The sequence below is a fragment of the Thunnus maccoyii genome, chromosome 18 (assembly GCF_910596095.1).
Source record: "Thunnus maccoyii chromosome 18, fThuMac1.1, whole genome shotgun sequence".
In the NCBI taxonomy this organism is placed as follows: Eukaryota; Metazoa; Chordata; class Actinopteri; order Scombriformes; family Scombridae; genus Thunnus; species Thunnus maccoyii.
Genome location: NC_056550.1, coordinates 17,197,442 through 17,218,754, shown reverse-complemented (window position 1 = coordinate 17,218,754; position 21,313 = coordinate 17,197,442). Strand labels below are relative to the sequence as shown.

The following is a 21,313-nucleotide window of genomic DNA, read 5'->3' as shown; positions in this document are numbered from 1 at the left end:
AGGGTGCTGACAGTGGTGGTATGTGGCATAATACTACTACACATACTGGCCATCTGATAATGCAGCAGAGCAAGAGGGGACGGAGGGTGGGATTACATCTCCCAGCAGGACTAGGGACCAGTACAGGCCATATGTGGACCACTCCCTCATAATCCTATTTGACCAAAACACTTAAAGCAGAAGACATCTGAAGAGCAGAGAGCTGATTGAGAGATGGAGAGATGTGTTTAAAATAAACGGATGACATGGTGTTAAGGACAAATGTTACTTCAATCAACAGATTAATTCTGTACCTTAAGTCCATCAACGCAGTGGACAATCCTGAACAAAGCCCTGCCAAATGTTGTTTTCTCTGTGACTTTTTGTCCCCTTCCCCCCAGAGCTGGCTTGATTTTTACCAGTGTGTTTATTTCACCGTATAGCACGCTCCATCTGCTCGGTTCTGGGAATGTAAAGTGATTGCTGTCGCACATAATTTCTCTGATGCAACTGGATATTTGTCGCGAGTGTGCCCCCTGAATGAGCCACTCAAAGCATAGGTAAAGTTGCATGCCAACGTACACACACAGGTAACAGTTTGGCCCCAAATACACACACACACACACACTTAAAAACACTTACTCCATCTTCAACTAGCCTTTATTTTTATCCAAATGCTGACAGTTCCGATCATGTATGATTCTAAGCCCATTAGTGTTAATAATATGCTTTGACAAAGGGAACAAAAACCTGTAAATGGATGCAGACACAGTGAGATACACAGTGAATTAGACTAGCCACAGCTGACATAGACTATCAAACTGTTGGCATTAAGCAAAAGCATTGTTTTTGAAGCATAAAAATACTGTGATGTATAAGCATGGTTCACGTCTGACACTTTTGTTTAGATTGGATCTTTGCCTGTGATTAACTAGGGAAGAGCCAGGTGTTGTTGAGCCCTAGGGTCAGTTTGGGGCTCTGCTGGCTGGTTGATAGTGGCAAAGCTCCACTGAACACTGTAAACTTGACTGTATGCCACAGGATTCAATTTACAAGCTGTTGGTTTAAGCTGGCACGGTGAACCACCCTGTTGTTTGCACCAGAACACGTTGTCTGTTTTGGAGGCTTTTTGTCCTGCAGTTAACGAGCACTCTAGTGGGAGAGAAACTGTAATGGTCGATTACGGCTGTGATAATGGTAGACTCTTTTGTGTACTCCTCACAATAGTAGAAAACCTGTCCTCACCAAGAGGAAGGAAAACAAATGAGGAAAAAATAAACTCCCAGTTTGCAATCCTGCAAAGCCTGGTGCTTTTATGTGATATGCTGACTGAGGGCTCAGTGCTCTCCGCCTGTGGATCTGGATCCCAGTCAAAGGGATCACGCATGCCCAACACCCCACCAACCCTCTCTCTCATCCACCATCCTCTTCCCTCTACACTCAACCCCCCCCCCCCCCCCCCCCCCCCCCCCCACACACACACACAAGCACAAGTGTAGCCCACCCACTCAATTCTCATTTTACAGCATGTTATGGCATACCTTTTAATACCTGATAACATCTGTGCAAGGGAGGGGAATTGGTGAGAATACACAATTAAGATGTGTCTATAGTAATTGACAAATTTGGACATTTATTATTTTATAGCTATACTGTTATTGTGAGCTTAAAACTCCCATGCATATAGCCCCTATTTTTACCATATGAATCGCATTTCTATCAAACATTAACAAATACTAAACCACAAAGACCTGAATGCAATAACAGAAAAAAAAATATTACTGATCCCAAACAAAATAAAACAAAACACCCAGGGTTTTGTCCCTCAATTTATGGTACCATGTTGTTGGCGCGCTTGTTGGAGCTCATTTGAAATCCTCACAGAAAATATTGTCTGTACTCACTGATCCTTAGAAACTCAGAAAGCTGTTGATAACTGTCTTTTCAAATCCTCAAATCATGTTCAGTGGTGAGCTGGGCGATGGAGAAAGCCATCCAGAGGCTCTGTCTGTGTGCAAAAGGCAGGTTTCTCTGGTATGCAGCAGCAAGTCCTGAGCACCTCTAACTGCAGCAACATGTGTGGCAGCATCCAAAGCACACTATCCAGAAATTCACAAACACTAGTATATTTCCTATGTTCTAACTAAAAATGTCCATATCATCATATCATTACCATGCAAAAGTCTCTTCCCAGCTACCAAGGGCAATAGCTAACTAGCAACAGTCCACACGTGGTTATGGCAGTTACACCAGTTTAGTAGAATTACTGACTAAAAACAACTCCAAAACACAGCTCACGCTCCCATTTTAACAGGGTTACACACTGAGATAAAACCCCTGGCTAACAACTTTGGTGAGTAATTTAACAGTTTCTTGCTCTTTCTAGTCCCATCCCTCTAAGAGCCTGGTAGGTTATGATACTCATCTCCTGATTGGCCCTGGTTGGCTAATAACAGATTTACACCTGGCTACCCAAAATCTATTCTCAGATGCATCCCGATGAACGATTCTGAATCAAATCACAAATCTCAAAAATCTGTTTTCTAAATGTTAGTTAATAATGTGATGCTGACAGAATGAAAAGGCAAAACTCAAATGTAAGGGCAGCGCAGCACCTAGACAGTCTACGGCACACATACGCTAGAGTTCATCTTCACAAAAGGCAGTGGTTGCAAGCATGTTTTGATTTAATGTCTAAATAGTTACCTTTGCGAGACAAACGTTAAGTATATTGTGAACTTTCTGCGCCATCACTCGGAGACTAACATTAGGAGAGTGGAGCAGTGAACTCCAGCAGTAACAAATGAGAACAGCTGACAAACACACACTGCAGCACAAACAACTTAAACACTCTCTGAGTTGAAGAAAATAACTTGGTGCTCAGTCTGTTTCACCTCAAAAACCCTGCACCCGCTCAGCATGTTGGACAACAATGTCAGTCCCCAGAGCTAACAGTGCAGCAGAGAGGCTGCTCTCCACTGCTGGAGACATGACGTTAATAACAACACAGCAGAGCAATCCACCTCTCCCTCATTTTATTATTCTCATACAGGCAGCAGACTGTAAGATGCTTTCACATTAATTATTTAATTCAATAATGCAGTTAACTTTTTAAAATAAAAAGGCTGCGGACCATTTATCTTATCTGGCAGTTATGTTTCATATTGTATTTCAGTGGACTAAGGACACCAGCGAATGGTTCGGCAGACAGTATACTGGAGCAAGAGACTGAAAATAGGCCTGCCCTCCTTTTCTATTCATTCAATCCAGAATTGACTCTGAATCGAATCACACACAAAAGAATTGGATTTGAATTGAATGGTGAGATTCCCAAAGATTCCCACCCCAAATAAACACCAGAAGAAAAAGGACCTGAGAAGTTCAAAGACTACTTAAAACAGAGAACATTTCAACATCGTACCTAACTATAAATTAATGCAAAAGTTATTATACTCCAGCGATTAATTTAACCAGCACATATTTTGAGATATACTGTATAATTGCTGACTGAGATACATATCAAAGAAACAATATGTAAACAAAATGTAATATGTAAAAAAAATGTAGCAGGGTACGATACTCTCCCCCCACCAAAATGGTCATGTCCTCATGACATGGATAACGACATAAATCACATTATCTTCATTTAATAGGTTGTTATAAATAGGTTGTAAACATTCCCTTTAAAAAGTGCTTTAAAATGTGCTTTTGTATCTCTAGGAGACAGGAATAAACAATCTTTCTCGTCATCGACCTTAACTAGGGTAGCGCTATGTGCACTAACCTCTACTAATGTCGGGCTCTCTAGTAAGTTGTAGGTTAGTCTGGTTGGGATCCGTTTTAGTCTCTGAGGTCAGGTTCTCTCGTCTGAGCTTCCTGTAACAGTCTCATCTCTCAGTTGTTTCATCTATCATCTGTGTCTCAGTGTCTCTCTTGGCTTCAGGATACCTCTCAGCAGTCCTATTTTGTATTAGGGGTTCATCCTCATCCCCCGCTACAGGTTCTTCACCTGTGGCCTCTTCCATTCCTGAGTTACTTGTGACGACAGCTAGATCCAAATTCGAACTGAAAGGTTTGGAGTGTTCATTGTTCTGAGGTTCTGGTTCCTGTAATTCTTGTGGTGGATGATAGTCGTGCTGTACACCCATTTCATCATCTTCTGAGTCGGATGCAGACTCCATCTTGTCATCCCGTTCAGGGGCCCGTAAACAAGAGAGATCACAGTTCTCAGTTATCTTTGCTTTGAGTCCTTTGCTGGCTGTCCTTTTAGGTTTAGGTATCTCATTGTTCTTCTCAGGCCGCAGCTGCACCTCCTGTCCAATAGGCAGAATGTGATTGCAGTGCAGTATTTTTTCAGAACCATGTCCATTTTCTGGCTTCTATTTAAACATGGGCAAACTAGGCAGTTGACTTTCCACACTGTAAGGAGTAGCTTTCCAACTGTCAGCAAGCTTGTTTTCCCCTTGTAGTCCAAGGTTTCGGATCAATAGCCCATCACCAGAGACAAATGGACAGAAATTAACTCTCTGATCATAGCGTTGCTTGTTTCCTCTCAGCTCACATTTCATCTTTTTAACATACCTTAAATAGGATTTGGTGGAGGTACCACCACTTGAGACCCCGAATGTCATGTCTACTGGCAGCCTGGCTTCTCGTCTAAACATTAGAAAACATGGAGAATGGCCAATTGACTCATTCAGCACACACAAGATGGCTGATGTTTACTCCATTTATTTTTGTCTTCTGTTTCATGGGTTCTGAGCATGTAAAGTAGAGTTCTGCTGATTCACTCAGGCTGTGGATCACCCTGAGGGTGGTAGGGTGTAGTTCTGGTTTTCTTTATGCCAAGCATGCTCAAAAGTTCATGGATGAGGCAACTCTCAAAATCCTTGCCTTGATCTAAGTGCACTCCCTTTGGTAGACCATAGTGGACAAAATACTGTTCCCACAGAACCATGGTGACAGTTGATGCCTTTTGATCCTTAGTTGCAAAAGCTTGAGCATATTGCGTGTAGTGATCTGTAACTACAAGCACATTGATGTTTCTGGAGTCAGACTCAGTCGTCAGGAAATCCATACAGATGAGATCCATCGTTCCATCACTGTTAAGGTGTGAAAACTCAGCAGCTCTCTTAGACTGTGTCCTCTTCTGAATACACATAGGACAGTTTTTTCAACCTCTCTTGTATCAGGCCATAGGTCTTGTCAAACCTGAGGTGGCCCAATTGGTTATGTAAGGATTGGAGCACAGTCTCTCTGAACTCTGTTGGGAACAACAGTTGCTGGCTGAACGTTTTTTTTGGTGGCTTACTTATTCTGTACAATACAGAGTCTTTGACCTTTAGTTTTCCCCACTCTTTTTGCAACAATGACACATCAGGATGTTTCCCTTTGTTGGCACGGTCGGCACTGTTCTGAATAACAGCCTGCCACACTTCTCCAATGCATGGGTTTTTCTGCTGAGAATTTGAGATGTCTGCCGAAATCATTCTGGGCAACTGCTGAGTGCTCAAAAAGACAAGCTGCAATAGGCTCTGGATACAGCATTTTTGGATGAGCCCATGAGGTCAACGGCTCTGCAGTGGTGGTAATGAGGTGGTCTGATCAACGACATATGACAGACAACTTGGACTGTGGTGGCAGGTTTTCTCCTCCTCATGAGAAGTATTGTTGTTTGCATGAAGACACTGTGACAATGCATCCACATCAATATTCTGTTTCAAGGGCAATAGTTCAGGCTGAAATCATATATTGACAGTTCTGCCAACCACTGATGCCCTGCTGCGTCCAACTTAGCTGTGGCTGGGAGATATGTTGTCCGTGTGGACCTCAAACTTGACTCCATAGAGGTTATCATGCAGTTTGTTGGTAACAGCCCATTTCAAAGCTAAAAATTCCAACTTAGGTGTGGGATAATTCTTTTCTGCTGGAAATAGGCTTCTGCTGACAAAAACAACTAGGCACAAACCCTCTCCTTGGTCCTGATAGAGGACACCTCCCAAATCTTCTCTGTTTGCATCAACATGCAGAACATAAGGTAGTTTTGGGTTGGCCAGGACAGGTGCCTCTGTAAGAATTATCTTTAAAGTCTCAAAAGCTTTCTCACATTCTTCGTCCCACCTAGGCCCAAATGGCTCTGGGGGATGGTACCACTCTTTTGTTTGCAAGTCTGTTTTTGGTTTCCTTTCCTCTTTGATATCATTTTTAATCTTTGCCTTTTTCCTAGCCTTCCAAACACAATGCAGCGCTGCAATAATTGGCTGCATGGATGACAGACTCTGGAGAAATCTTTCACAAACTGTCTGTAATATCCACAAAAGCCAAGGAAAGAGCGAAGAGCAGTGATGTTCTCAGTGTGTGGCCACGATTTCACAGCTTAAATCTTTGAAGGGTCGGTAGCAATGTCATTGCTAGACACAGCATGACAAAGGTAGGTTACAGAGGGGCAGCAGAACTGGCATTTATCCAAGGATAACTTTAGTACTACCTCCTTTAATCTGTCCAGCACTTTAAGGCCCTGTTAACACCTGGCATTAACATGTGTTTTGGGTGATCTGATCACAAGTGCGCAGCTTTAATTATAGGTGTGAACGCACCCGAGACGCATTGAGGACGCATTGAGATCCAATTTCTTAGACCACATTCAGAGGTGGTCTGGGCCACATGTGACCACATTCTTTTTGCGGTGTGAATGCAATGTGTCCTGGGCCACACTGAAAGGCTGCCTACTCAATCCGATCATGAGTGGTCACTCAAGATGCATGTGGAGAGGCATGTTAATGCCAGGTGTGAACAGGACCTAAGAAGGTTTTACTCATGCTGCTCCAATGTTCTTCCAAAAATGCTTACATCATCGAGGTACACCAGGACTTCCAATAGGTCCATATCACCAATCCTCTCCACGACTTGTGCTATCAGCAGCACTTGAAGGGATCTGAAAACAGCCATTTCGGAGGTCAAGCACGCTGAACCATCACTCAGGCAGGACAGAACATCTCCCGCACGAGGGAGTATGTATTGGTCATGAATCATTCTCTTGTTTAATGTCCTGTAGTCCACACACATGTATGGTTCCATTTTTCTTGCAAACCACAACTATTGGAGAAGCATAGGTGCTTCTGGATTCTGAAATGATCCCAGCCTCTTTGAGATAATTCAGATTCATTCAGTTTTCTCACATCTTCCAAATCACCTGGAGGTAAGTGTCTGGAACGTTCTCTGAATGGTTTTTCATCTGTCACACGAATGCTGTGTTGTGTGCATTTGCACAACCAACATCAAACTCACTGCAGGAGAAAACCTCTTTTTTCTCTTTATTTTGACACAGTCTTTCCTTCTACTCAGAAGGCACAGGAGAATCAAAGTTGAAGGAGGAAGGGGACAGTTGAAATAAAGCCCCTCCTTTTCAGGGACTGTATTTATCACATCTACCAGAAACAGGTAAGCAACTGGTATTCTACATTTCAATGTCACACATTTCTCAGAGTGACTGCGATGCGACCACAGTGGACAGTGGTTGAATTTTAAACAACAGGTATCACTCCTCAGGCGAGTCTGTAAGAACAGCTTCACTAGGGAGACTTCCAGGAAACTTGGAATGCCAACAACTGTTGAAACTCCACCAGGTGGCAGAGTGAAAGGCTTGTACCATGTGAACCAGACTGTTCCTCTTTTTGTCTCAGCCGAATCATCAGGAGTTTCCTGAAACAGATCACAGACTTCTTTTATTACTCTTTTATGCCTCATGTGTTTTGAAGGAATGGAATAGTCTCCCAGTTATAGAGGTGTTTGTGTCAACCACAATGGAAATCTCACCTTTCATGGTCGGATCTGGACACAAGCACAAGTGTTTCTATGGTCTCAACTACATCTCTATTAAACTCAAGTTTCAAGCACATATAGCCATCATATGGATACTGCTCCACACTGAGGCCCCAAATCTCCAGGCACTCAATAGGAGTCAAGGGCAGGTGCCTCAAATACCTGTCATAAAAGGAGCAATAGGGTTACTTGAAACCTGCTATCCAGTAAAGCTTGGCATAAATGCCCTCAATTTGTACAGAGACAATAGAGCTAGGCCCTACTAAACCCTCTGGCAGATTAGCCTTCCTTTCTTTTACCATGTCACACTTTGTGGAACGTATCTTCTCTGGAGTGTCAAGCCGTTCCTCTTCTGAGCCCCTGGGAAGTTTCCTGTTGACTGTTTTGTTTTCAGAAGACGCTTATTCACTTTTCTGAGATTTTCTGGGTTTTGACACTCTCACTGCAAATGACCATCTTCACCACACCTATAGCAAAAGACATCAGCAAAATACTGGGGTTTAGGAGCACTCTCTTTCCATGTGTATGTGAGTTTCAAGTAGCTTTCTGGTTGTGGTTCTGGGATACATGCTATGGCATACTTTCTGATGCAGCTACAGAGGCAGAGAGCAGGCATGCAACATCATTCTTAAGCCCTTGGAATTCTTTCCTGAGACTCTCTCTTGCAGGACCATTCTCTACTATGACAGGTACTGTCATAGTAGGTACATTTAATCTCTCCACTTGTAAAAAGTGCTTTTGTGTCTCTTAATAGGAGATAGGGATAAACAATCTTTCTTGTCATTGACCTTAACTAGGGTAGCACTATGTGTACTAACTGCTACTGATGTCGGGCTCTCTAGCAAGTCATAGGTTAGTCTGGTTGGGACCCTTTTTAGTCTCTAAGGTCATGTTGTCTCGTCTGAGCTTTCTGTAACACTGTCTCGTCTCTCAGTTGTTTCATCTATTGTCTGTGTCTTAGTGTCTCTCTTGGCTTCGAGATACGCTGTATAATTGCTAACTGAAATACATATCAAAGAAACAATATGTAAAGGAAATGTAATGTGTAAACAAAATGCAGCAGGGTACTACATACACACACACACGCATAATTTCAAAGGTGTTCTTAGAGGTACGTCAGAGCATTGCTCTGTATTCCTGCTGTATTCTATAATTTTAGGGTTATTCAAATTCATAAACAATGCTGCAGGCATTCCTCTGTACTTCAGAAAACGCCAACTGAATATATTAAATGAATATTCAGACTTGAGTATCTAATTTTGAAGCACCACAAGAAATTAGTTTCAAAACCAACATATGGTAGGTAAGAGCCTGAGAAAACAGGTTACAGACTGCAAAGTACTTCAGAGTGAGTTTCAGGAATGTGCACAAAGAATTATGGTTATTAGGGATTTTAGTGAAATCACGTTGGATATTTACACATCAGTTGTTTGTAATAACTCACATTTCAGTATCTATTGCACAGGGAAACAAATTGTGCATTTGGTGCAAGGCTGCATTAAGAACAACATCTACTTTATTTTCATGTTGATGACTCTGAAAACACAACAAACCCTGTGTTCAACTGCTTAGCAATCCCAGAGAAAAGAGAAAGCACAACACAGCGCACATAGCAAACAGAAATTCATAGTGAAACAAACACAGGGAGCAGACAATCAATCCTAAATCTATTCCAGTAAGAGATCAAAGCTCTTAAGAGATAAAGGGTTTGAAGAGGACCAGAGAGATTTTTCTCAATCACAACTGGTCCACAGGTGTCTGAGGTGAAGAACCACTGCTTTTTGTTGACAGCGCTGAGATGACAGCGTAAGTTACTGGTGAACAACAATGAGAGTTCAACACATTTAATCTCTGACTAGAGGCCCTTCAGCCCCAGCTACAGTGTCAGGCTGGTGATGAGGTTATGCTGAGTGACCAGGCTCTGTCTTCAGCTGATTAGTCAAGAGAATTTACAAAGCTGCCACAACTGCGGGCAGGTATTTGTCAGGCGCCCTGTAATTAATCCATTTCCATTTGAGCCTGTTGGGAGTCTGTGGGGATCATTGAAGAGGCCCTTGAAAGGGAACCATTGCACACACACAAGCTGAACTGTGTGACACAGACAAAGTCACAGAGGCCTGTTTTGAGTGACACTGAGGTATCTGATGTAATCCTAAACCCTTTCAACCTCTCAGTAAGAGGGTTGATTAGAAAAAGGCCATAGATCAGAGCCTGAAGCAGCCGCTGCTGCAGGAGAGACAGGTGAGGAGGAATTAAAGAGGACAAAAAAATGATTGTTCTCTGAGTGGACTCATTTATCCAGACACTTTAAGGTCAACACTCATCCTTTTGCTATGACAGGCATTATTTGAGAATTGAAAATGGTTGACATTTCCATGAGAATGTCTTGAAGATACCTTGCACAGCAGTGCAATCATGAGAAATGTAATTCATATACAGTATCTATGGGAGAGGAAGTGGCCTATCGACTAGAAAGACAGTTGAATGGCTGACTGTTATTTGACCCTCAGAATTGAGGTGAAGCCATGCTATGCTAATAGCTACATTCCCTGTTGATATCATTTTGTACGTCACAAGAGGCGATTTATGCTCAGTAATGGAGAAAATGTTTTTGCAGTCACACAGGTGTTTGACACCATGCCTGAGTGCACAACGTTATCTCCAGCCTGACCAGAGAAAACAGATGTCCAGTGTCTTCCATAGTGCAGCATCCCGCTCCCATTGGACATGCACAAACTCACACAGTCACCCACGCATTAGAGAGAGGCAGCTGCTAGAGCATTAGTGTCCAAAATTTCAGTAGAGAGACAGACATAAACAAGCATGACAGTTGGTTTTGGGGATGCGAGGAACGCTGATTGACAGTGCTCTGTCGGCCGGATTAGAGACGTTCATTTCGTCCTGAACTCAATTATATTTTACAAAGGCTGACATCCCCAGTTAATTGCAGCCTTTCCACATGAGGGAATTATTTGCACTTCTCAATTCCCTGGCCATGTGTACTCTGTTCCGCATGTACAGGCTTCATCTAATATGTGGAAATATTCTAAATTAGATCAGTAAAAAAAGAAAAAAGAAAAGAAAATCTGGAAAAAGGGAAAAAAAATGCAGGGAAGTGTCGAGAGGCAGAAAGGAGTGAAACACTAGTACAACTTAAAGTAAGAAGAGTCTGGGTGAGTAGTCTGCCTCGGTCTCTCAAGTGTGTCTGGATCTTAGCTCAGAGACAGCTTAGTTCAGAGACAGATCCAGAGTGACAGCATTGTGATGATTGACATGGTGATGAAGATGAAACAAGGAGAGGAAGAGAGGAGAAAAAGGTTGTGCAGCGCCACTGGCTCCACCATAATGAAAATGTGAGTCTTGCCCATGGAAGGATGTGACAGGAATCCCAGGCTGGGCTTGTGCTGTGGAGGTAATGTCAGGGAGGTAATGTCAAGGAACCCCACGGGCCCATGTACATGAATGTCTGCGTATGTGTGCAATATGTGCCTACATATGTGTGTGTGTGTCCATATGTGTGTGTTTCTGGGGTGACTGGGGGTTGGTGTGAGAATGAATTGAAAGACTCTGGGGCTGGATAGCCTGGATTACCCAGCCATTTCTAATTCACCCAAACTCCTCTCTCTAGACATCCCATGGTTGACATGTGTCACCACACACAGTCAGATTACCAGGCCTCTCTAATCCACCTCTGAGGCTGACTGGGTGGGTGAGAGGGCTGCGGATGATCTGCCACACCACAAATAATCCAGCACCTAGCATTTGCAAAGCCAGAGGGAGGGGGCACATGTTACTCCTTACTGTCACTGTTTCTGTATGTTTGAGGTGCCATGCAGCCTTGGATTAGGTTGGTTTCACTGGCTGACATGTGGACAGACAGCTGTCAGCAAGATGTGCTAAATCAAAGGGCTATACAGGCCCATATCTCTCCGCTACCCTTGGGCTGTCCCTGATCGGCGGGCAGCTAATCCCATATCATTGTTTCGTGGTTTTGTTTGTTACAATGGGTATCAGTGACATCACTGGTGTTGACATCGGCTCACCAGCAAACAACACCAGTGTTTATCTTTGTCCGTGAGATACCGGGTGAAAAACACTCCCAGATGGGAACACGCCACTGCCAATGAGATACCAGAGTAAATAGGGAGACAGGAAATATTTACTGATAATAATCTCATCAAACAGATGAATGGAGGTTCTCTTTTCCCAACAATAAACATCTTCTCTGTTGTGTTAGACTGGTAGGAATAATATGGGATATAACACATTTTGCATCCATCCTGTTAAATACTGAGTGATAAGCATGCATGGAAAATAGTTGCTTAAACATACACATACAGTAGACCAGGGGAGAATGATTCTCATAGTGTTACAGATAAAACAATGATTTATTTTAAATTCGATGATGGTGCCCCTCTATGTGCTATGACTCATTTACTGAGTGTTCCTGGGTTGTGTTGTTCCTTCCAGGGACACTTGATACTGATCTCTTATCTAGTCATTTTGACCCAACTAAGAAGCATGTCCAAGTCTGGATACTAGGGATGTGCAGTCCAGTATCTGTATTTGTATCTATATTTGTTAAGGTAACAAAATTATTTGTATTTGTATTCTAAAAAGTGGAAATAGGCTTAAAAGTACTGTTTTTGTTTTTATTACGCTTTTAATTTTAGACAATTAAAGTGTTATAATAAGTGTTGGTAAATAAACTATCTCATGGAGGAGGTCCCCATACTGGGTTTCGAACTGGAGTCTCCCAGATCATACACGACAGCGCTGACTACTGAGCTAAAACTTGGCTCATTACCTTAGTACAGGCAGACCTCTACCTTTATACACCCATAACACAGAGACAGCACAGCATTTGAACGTGTAGGGAAGAACTTCAAAGTTCTTGTTTTGCACTTTTCATTTATTGCGTATTTTTTACAACCTAACTTTGTGGAGATGAGAAGGGGAACAACAGGTTATGTAGAGTCCCTTGGGAGCACTTCATGTCAGTAGCTCAGCTTTATCTCTGGGGAACACCCCCAACTCCAGGAGTGATGTCCAAATTAGTAAATGTGCGTAATATGGCTGGTGGATGTGACTCCCCTTGTTGAAACCTACTGATAGATGTAACAGCGGAGCAGAGGAGAGAGACTGTGATAGCGGTGTAACCACCCTGTGTGCTGGTATTTGAGATGTTTTTTTTTTCTTCCTAAAAACAAATAATTTTAAAAATATTTGTATGAAAGAAATATTCGTAAAAGACCCACTATTTTTTCTTTGCCAAATAATGTATTTGCAAATGTATTTGCACACCTCTACTGGATACTATGGTTTTATTTTTCAGATCTCCACAGGGATTTTACAGTTTCTAAACTGATATCAGTAGAAGAGAATACTACTGGGGGGGATAAAATACTCTAGCTGTAGAAAAGTCTTAAAGAAACACACATTTCTATTTATTTATTTAATGAAAGTTTATCTAGAAGACCTTGGTAAGAAAAAAATCGAAAACACCCTTCACTCTAACTCAGTAAAAGTCAGAAGGAGAGCTGGGCAGCAGGGCAGTAGGACAGGTCAGGTCTGTACCGAGCATAGGGACTCCCTGCTGCCTCAAGGCACTCCTCTGATTAAGACAGGCCAATAACTCTTAGTGTCAATGTCAGGTCTGCTAAGGACACAGCCTCTCTCTAACCTTAGAGGAGGAGAGTGGCTGGCAAGAGCAGCAAAGGGCCAACATCGGTTCATCCAGCCCACCATTAGAAGGAGTGAACCAGTGAAACCCAACCTCAGGGGACCCGGGACTCAATACAGGGCAAAAATGCCTGCTTATTAAGCTTGAGCAGCTTCAGGTTAGTGTTGAGTGCTTTTGCTGTAATGATGTAAACAATTCATACTGGTATAATTCTGTGTGGCAGAATTATTTTGCAAGTCATTGTTCTGTCATTGTTTTGAGTGTGGGTGTTGCTCTCCATCTGGGTGATAGGGAAGTCATTAAGTGAGCACAGCCAGTTTCCAATCACTGTAAAAGTAATGGTAAAATTGCTGGAAAGTACATAAAACTAGTGTCTATAAAATCCATCCAGCAGCACGTATAACTTTCCTTTCCAGATGTTGGTTAAGGTCAGATCTCATATGGTTGCCAGATATTGAACAGTGACTAACTTCTATAGAAAAAAAAAAAGAAAAAATAATTACATGATAACTACTCAAACAGCCCCATTCCTTACCATAGTGTGGCCTAAGCTGTTATCACAATATGTGAATGTTGTAGAGACAACCATCATGATGGAGTGGCTGAGCTTGGCGTGTAGGGGATTTGTAATATATTCTCTATGTGTCCAGGCCGAGCTGTTCAAACACTATCTTTATGGTTGGATGTGTCCCGGGGGATGGTAATGTAGAGGTTAGACACAGAGACACAGTTTGAAGACTGGCCACCTCTCCGCTACAGGGCCTGGCCACCAACCTCACAGAATTTTTAATGGCACACTAAAATGCTGCGTAAAGACTAAATTGCTGCCCTCAATGGGCAACAGATGATGGAATTAAAGAGATTTAGAGCTGTGGGGGGAAATGGGCTGCGCGTGTTTGATGTGGGCTTGGGAATGAGGGAAGAGAGGAAAGAGGGCAGCAGAGCAAACCAAGGCAGCATCTGGCCCTTGTTGGGACAACACAGCTCTTTGGGAAGTCTCTATGGAGTGAGAAAGGGGCTGACTGATAGCTCTTTCTAACACCCACTATGTGCACAGACTGGCACTCAGCTACTAGTAACACCTGCTGCACCCATATGGCGCTACAATATCAGCCATTACCTAAACAAAACTGGAACATGTGAGGCGTAAAAAAAGTTCTAACTGCAAAATTGTGAGGCCACCATACAAAAACACTCATTCCAACCCTACCCCTACTCCAGGTAACCATAGCAACCCCTCACCTGTCGTCTCCTCGACAAGAATAGGCAGACAGCCAGGTCAGAGTGACACATTTTCTCTAACTCGCAAACACAGAGGATGATTTTTCATGTGCGCCGCAGTCCCCCATACTCTCTCATATTCCCACCAGAGCATATGCAGACACACATTCCCTACTCTATACACATTGGATTTATCATCCGCCTTTTCGCATACCCTCCCTCGATGGTTCCTGCTGCTGCTCTCTTCTCTTCTTGTCTCTCATTCACCGACACTCGCACTGTCACTGATGCACACACATACGCACAATAACACATTTTAGCTTCACTACTCTACTCTCACCACAGGAGGTTGGCAAAATGCCTTCCGCCGCCCACCAAAATGGCAACAGTTATCCTGACCTGGCATATTCTGAGCCCAAGTGAAAACGTGGCCCATCATAAAAGGCCAGTGGGCTGCAGCAGCCTCTCTATTCACTAGAGACAAAACCTGGATCTGTGGCATGATCTGGCTGACTGGACGTGTGAATAGAGCCAACAATCCGGCAATGACAGACCCTGTTAACCCTATACTATGAGGCTCTGTCTGGCTGTATACAACATAGATGGAGAGGCAAGCATGCCCGGATTAACACAGTGTGGTGCCCTAGGGTGACCACACTTGAAGTGCCCCCCTCCTCCCACTTTACATGTAAAAAAAGTGAAATTTACTATAGGTATAAAGACCATAGATTTACATTAACTCACATTCCAGTGCAGCACATCATGCTAAATATCATTATTTTGATCATAAATGGCTTGTATGAGGACTATATGCAAAACCTTTATTATTATTACACACATATACCAAATAAGGAAAGGGCAATAACAACTATTGCAAGCAATCATTTCAACAGCTTAATGATAATAGCACAGTAGAGGTGACGTGAACAGCACATTCAGACAATGCATTGCAATATGTTGGCTATTAGAAATTATGGTTGTTTTGTTGTTCTGTTGTTTACAGAAACAGAAATTAAAGGAATGAAAACAGAATATTGATTTGGTTTTCATCTGTGAAGATTCTCAGTCATCCAGGTCATGGTTATCCAAGGAGGGTTGAAGCGAGGGCAACTGGACTTAGTTGTAGATGCTTGATGTTTCGCCTCTCATCCAAGGGGCTTCTTCTGTTCTAACTGACTGTTGGGGACTCCCAGGTATTAAAGCTCTGTGGGGTTGTTATCAAGGTCATTTGGCTCGTTAGTGCTCCTGGCTGTTGTAACGACAGTCGTAAGAGTCGTTGGAGTCACTTGAGGCCAAATGTAAATGACAGTCGTTGGAGCTGCCACATGAGGCCAAATGTGAATGGTTGTTAAATCTCCTGGTAAGGGATGAAAGGACAGCATTGTGGGTGGGGGATAAGTGGTGTCATAGACCTCCTCTCTTGAGGGATGGTGATTAGATTTTCATTTCAAAACCACAAATGAAAGGCTTTTTTTCGTTTCCCTGTTCAGAAAAGGCAGATACAACATTTATAAAGGACTTGATTTTCCTTCTTGCTTTTGTAAATAAAGTGTACTACTGTTATTACTGAAAAAACAGCGTCTCTCTCTCTCTCTCTCTCTCTCTCTCTCTCTCTCTCTCTCTCTCTCTCTCTCTCTCTCTGTCTCTCTCCTCACCACTCTCCATACATCCATGGTGCTGAAAGACGCACAGTAGCGGCTACTTTTCAACTGTTTTCTTATTCTTATTATTCATATTCTTTTTAATAGGAATAATGATAAATAACAGCTAAATCAAGTGCTTTATAAATATTGTATCTTCTATTTCTGACCATGACAACTATTAACGTTTTTTCATTTTTTTATGTTGGTGCCCTCCAGCACGGCAAATTGGCTGGTACCCCCTGGGCACTTGCCCGATGCTAGAAACTAAAAAGGAAACTGGCATTGATGTTGACAGCTCTGTGCTGTGTGTGCACTCATGATAGAGCCATGTGCTGCGTAAAGAGACTAGGGGTTCCAGTCACACGGCTGCAATATACACGGCAACAAGCAGTCAGTGAAAACTCCAGCAAAAATTTACAAACCGCAGCCTCATCCCTCACTACTCTCCCACACAAACTTCTCCTTTTATCTCATCCCAAGTGTGGAGGGAAGTTAAAAATAATTCAGAGAAGAAAGGGGGGCTAGCAGACTGACATATTCAAACAAGCTTTGGTGTAAGGGATGAAGCTAAAGCACAGCGGCTGTTGATAAGTTAGGATGGGACAGGCTTTATCCTGGGTGATAAGTGGGGGATGGGCCTCACCACCTTGGCTCTCATTTTCCCGCCGCTTTCATCTCACTGCACACCGTAGACCCAGTGACTCACCCAGCGAGCAAAACACGGCCAAAACCAATAGCCGGCAGATAGCATCTCCTACGCTAACAAGCTTTTCACTTGGGGATACCATCAGCTCCCCTCCCTGGTTTTCTCATACAGCTAATTAGGGATGGACTGAGAAGCAGACCTGCAGCTATCTATCCACCCTGTTTTTTTTATCCGCTCTCTCCTCTCAGTCTTTTTCAAATCTGCTTCTTTTCTCTGGCTCTGCCCTGCCTCTCTGTCTCTGTCACTTTGTCTCACTTTCTGTCTTTCTCACTCTTACACACACTCTTCTGTCTCCACACACCATCCACTCTATGCTTCTATCTGCCTCTCCATCTTCCAATCCACTACCACTGCTGCCATCCCCGCCACTGTGTCCAGCCCAAGGCCACTACTGCCTCTTAATCCCATTAGACCAAACACAATCAATTATCCAGCCAGCCATAAGGATCTGAGAGCATTAAAAGGTTAGCTCAGGAGATTTAAAGCCATTGATGTCTGTGACAGGAATGCACCCGTCGCCCCCCTCCCTTGAGCGCTCCCTGCTCACCAGCGTGTTAGTGTCTGTGTATGTGTGTATGTATGTCAGTGCGTGTTCATCAACATGACACCCCAGCACCAACTCGAACCACCATGCATCGCTTGCGGATCTTTAATCATGTCCCTGTAAGTCCCGGCAAATTACTGCCTTGTGATGGTAATCGATAAAGCGATAAACGCAGCCAGGGACTGCAGCTGCTGGAGCGAAGAAATACCGCTGTGGCCACTGGTTGAGTTTTTTTTCTCATAATCTGATCCCCTCTTGCCAAGAGTAAAGAAAAAAAAAAAAGACTCCAAGCAGGGGAGGCACAATGTGGGGGAGAGAACAATGCACTCTCATACACTGTACTGGCTTTGAGAGATGGAGGAGTTGTGGAGACACAGGTGCAGGTCAATCAATGTTATCAGGCAGATAGACTGATATAATCATATTGTAATCTGGAGACTCATCTCAACCTATCCGCCCCCCATCCCTTCACCCCTGCCTGTCCATAAACTCCATGCCCCTCCGCCACTCCATTCATCATTGATCTAATTCTCTTGCTCCCTCCCCTTTATCTTTCCCATACACTCCTCTCCTACACAGTCTCCTCACTGACTTGTTCCTTCTCAGGCAAGAAAATTAAATATGATCATTCCTCTTCAAAGGCACCACTATTAGCCACATAATGAATATTCAGTTAATGTAGCAGAGAGGAGAGACTGTGTGAGTAACAGAAAGAAGTGACAGCAAAAAATGAAAGGTGAAACTCTTAAACTCATTTTCAACGGCCTTACAGCACAACTACAAAAACCAAATGAATATGCACTGGCATATCATTTTCTGCACAGGATTTATTGCTAAATAACACGAAACATTAATTATTACAAATACCTTATTACCATGAATGAACAGCCCAGTGACATTTAACGATATGATTGTAGATCTACCTCATCAGAGTCCAATACATCATTTATGGCTCATTAATATTTCCAGTGATGAATCATTGATTATGGGGCTATTATGAAATACTTCCTCAAATCTCATGTCCCTGATGCGACCTCCGCTAGAAAATCATTTGGCTATGGCTTGAAAGGCGCTGGAGCACTTGTGACTCTAACTTTAACTCCACTCCTAAGGACTCGTCAGCCTGCGTTCCATACGCAGCTGCCGAGCACCTTCTCCACTGGGATTCAAATGTGTTTCCTCATGCAGACACGATAGCCACTTTCCAATTTCAACTTCATCTTAAACCACCAATTTCTGCTGCCGTGGCGGTGATTGAAATATGAAACCGTGCATATATACAGGCCATTACAGCGAATACAAGGCCCCAGCTGCTGTCTACTTGCCCTGGGAAGTGAGAGGAGAAGAAACAACAGGGATCAGCTACAGCTGGAACATATTTCTATTTATTTATTATTCAATAACGTTGAATTGGCCCCTGACCTCCAGCAGCAGCTCACGCCAAACTACCCTCAGAAGAAAATGGCAGCCTTGCTGAATCAGAAGGAAATCAAACAGAGTCCCTGGGGCTCAGTGGTATGAGAGTTCAAATCTGACAGAATTTGATGAGTTTCCCCTTTGAGTAAATCCTTCTGCTGCTTTCGATTCATGCAAGAATAAGTCAAAAGCATGCCTCCCGAACCTGTATTATGTTCACAGGCACTTTCACTTTCTAGGGCAACATCACAAACAGACATGCCAACATACAAATAACAAGTAAATTTAATGATTCATTCCATTAAGCATCCTAGAAAGTGATGAGCATTTTTCTGAGATTGCTCTTGCATCTGCTCTGTCTCTCTCTCTCTCTGTCTCTGTCTCAGACCCCGCAAACCAACGTGTTTTTTTTTCAGGGGCAACATGCAGCGCTTTTATCTGTCTTTTATGCCTCTCCAATTTTCAACAGAACGGTTTGATGGGAAGGTACTTCTAACCTAATTTCAGCTGGTGAGAAAAGATTATAAAGTAACTGTTGTTCAAGTGCAAAACAAATGAATTGAGTAGCATGGCACGAAGCAAACTAGGAATGGTGGGGGGATGAGAATGGTGGTGGGGCAAACACTGTTAACACACCATTGTCTGCAGCTTTCAAGGTTGTTTCAGCTGTTAATTAGTTCAGTTTGATGGCTTGCAACCATGGGTGTAGTCTAACCCAGTTAAGTCAGATGCTCAATGAGTTTTCTCTGGGCTTTAAATACTGAGCCGTTGCTCTACAGGAACCTGGCTCAAGGTTAGCGCCATGGTGTCAGTCATGCCCAATGTCCAGCTCTCACAGTCTGCCATGCTCCTCAAGTGGCTGCCAGCAAACACTCTCCAAGGTTACGTCTGTCAGAGCCAATGAGTATCCCACTTATCTCAATCAAAGTCCTTCACAAATCTTTGAGGGATTGGACTTGCCTGTGCTTCAAACTTGAGAAAAATAAGGACATTAACTTGCAGGGAAAATATGGAAGCGGGGTAAAACAGTCACGCTATCGCACCTAAACTGAACAGCTTGACGAATAACATCTTGGATTATTAAGCTGCAACCAGTCAAATAAACATCTTCAATTAATCAATTAAAATTGTCGCCTGCCGAGGGAAACAGATGAACACATTTGCATATTCTTGTTTGCCATATCTCTCATCTGTGTTAAAGGAAGAACGCACTCAGTGATGCTAAGTTTCTCTGATGGCTGTGTGGTGGAATGACTGTGGGTTTTTTTTTTTGAGGTCACAGCTTTTGATGTTGATAAATAGAAAAATGAAATACATCTTTAGAGAAACAAGCCTGTGTGAGATGGTCGGCACATGTGATAGATGACTTACTGAAAATGGTTCCTAGAGAAGAAGATGGAAAAAAAAGTTCCATAGTGCACATTTCTGCTACTAGTTTCAAACAGCAGCAGCAGCAAAAAAATGAAAAGTGCAGCGATAAAAGCTTTCCTTCTTGTATATTGGATGCAATATCAACAACTGCCTTTCAGTTAACATTGGTGTTCATTATTAATGGCCTTATAAGGTAATGACTGTGCTTAAATGCCAAACTACAACCACAGAGGCATAAATTGACATATCTTCATGTCCCCAAAGTCAGTTGGAAAGTAATTAATTGTGCCTTAATGACAATAAATTACTCCACTTTGTTTCCTCAGGAAACAGTCTATAAATTGGTTGACAGGGAATGTAAATGCGCTGTTTGTGTGGCATAAATCACTTGCTAACAATATGACACCTGTGGATTTTCAAAGGTAACAGAAATCGTCTTTCAAGTCACACACCTGCTCAATATTTTGCACATAATAATAAATGATCTATTTACTGTGACATCATGCATAAATGGAGCAATTAGCTATGATGGACAGAGCCGGATTAAATGGGTCCCTACATGCACATTTTGATATTTGGTAAACAAACAAAATGACTTTTAACTGCCACACGATTATTACGCTCATTAATTCAGTTAGGTAATATACATATATATATGTGTGTGTGTGTGTGTATGTGTGTGTGTGTGTGTATTTAAACGCAATTTGTTTGTCATTTATTAATAGTGGAAAGTATACATGAAATGTATGATATAAATACATTTAATTTATATGCATTTTACATATGATTTTAATATGTGTCTTTGCTTATTCAGATTTAAATATTTAAATGGAAACTTACATTTATAGACGCTTTCTCCTGACTTTCAATCAGGTGAAGTCCTCGGTGATGTCATCAAAATCCAGGGAGGTTGTAAATCCATTCTCAGC

At 42.6% G+C, this 21,313-nt stretch overlaps 1 protein-coding gene across 6 annotated transcripts in view; it reads right to left on the bottom strand.

Moving 5' to 3' along the window:
- sdk2a (sidekick cell adhesion molecule 2a) overlaps window positions 1–21,313 on the bottom strand; it is a 93,665-nt gene that overhangs the window by 60,435 nt on the left and 11,917 nt on the right. The window lies entirely within an intron of this gene.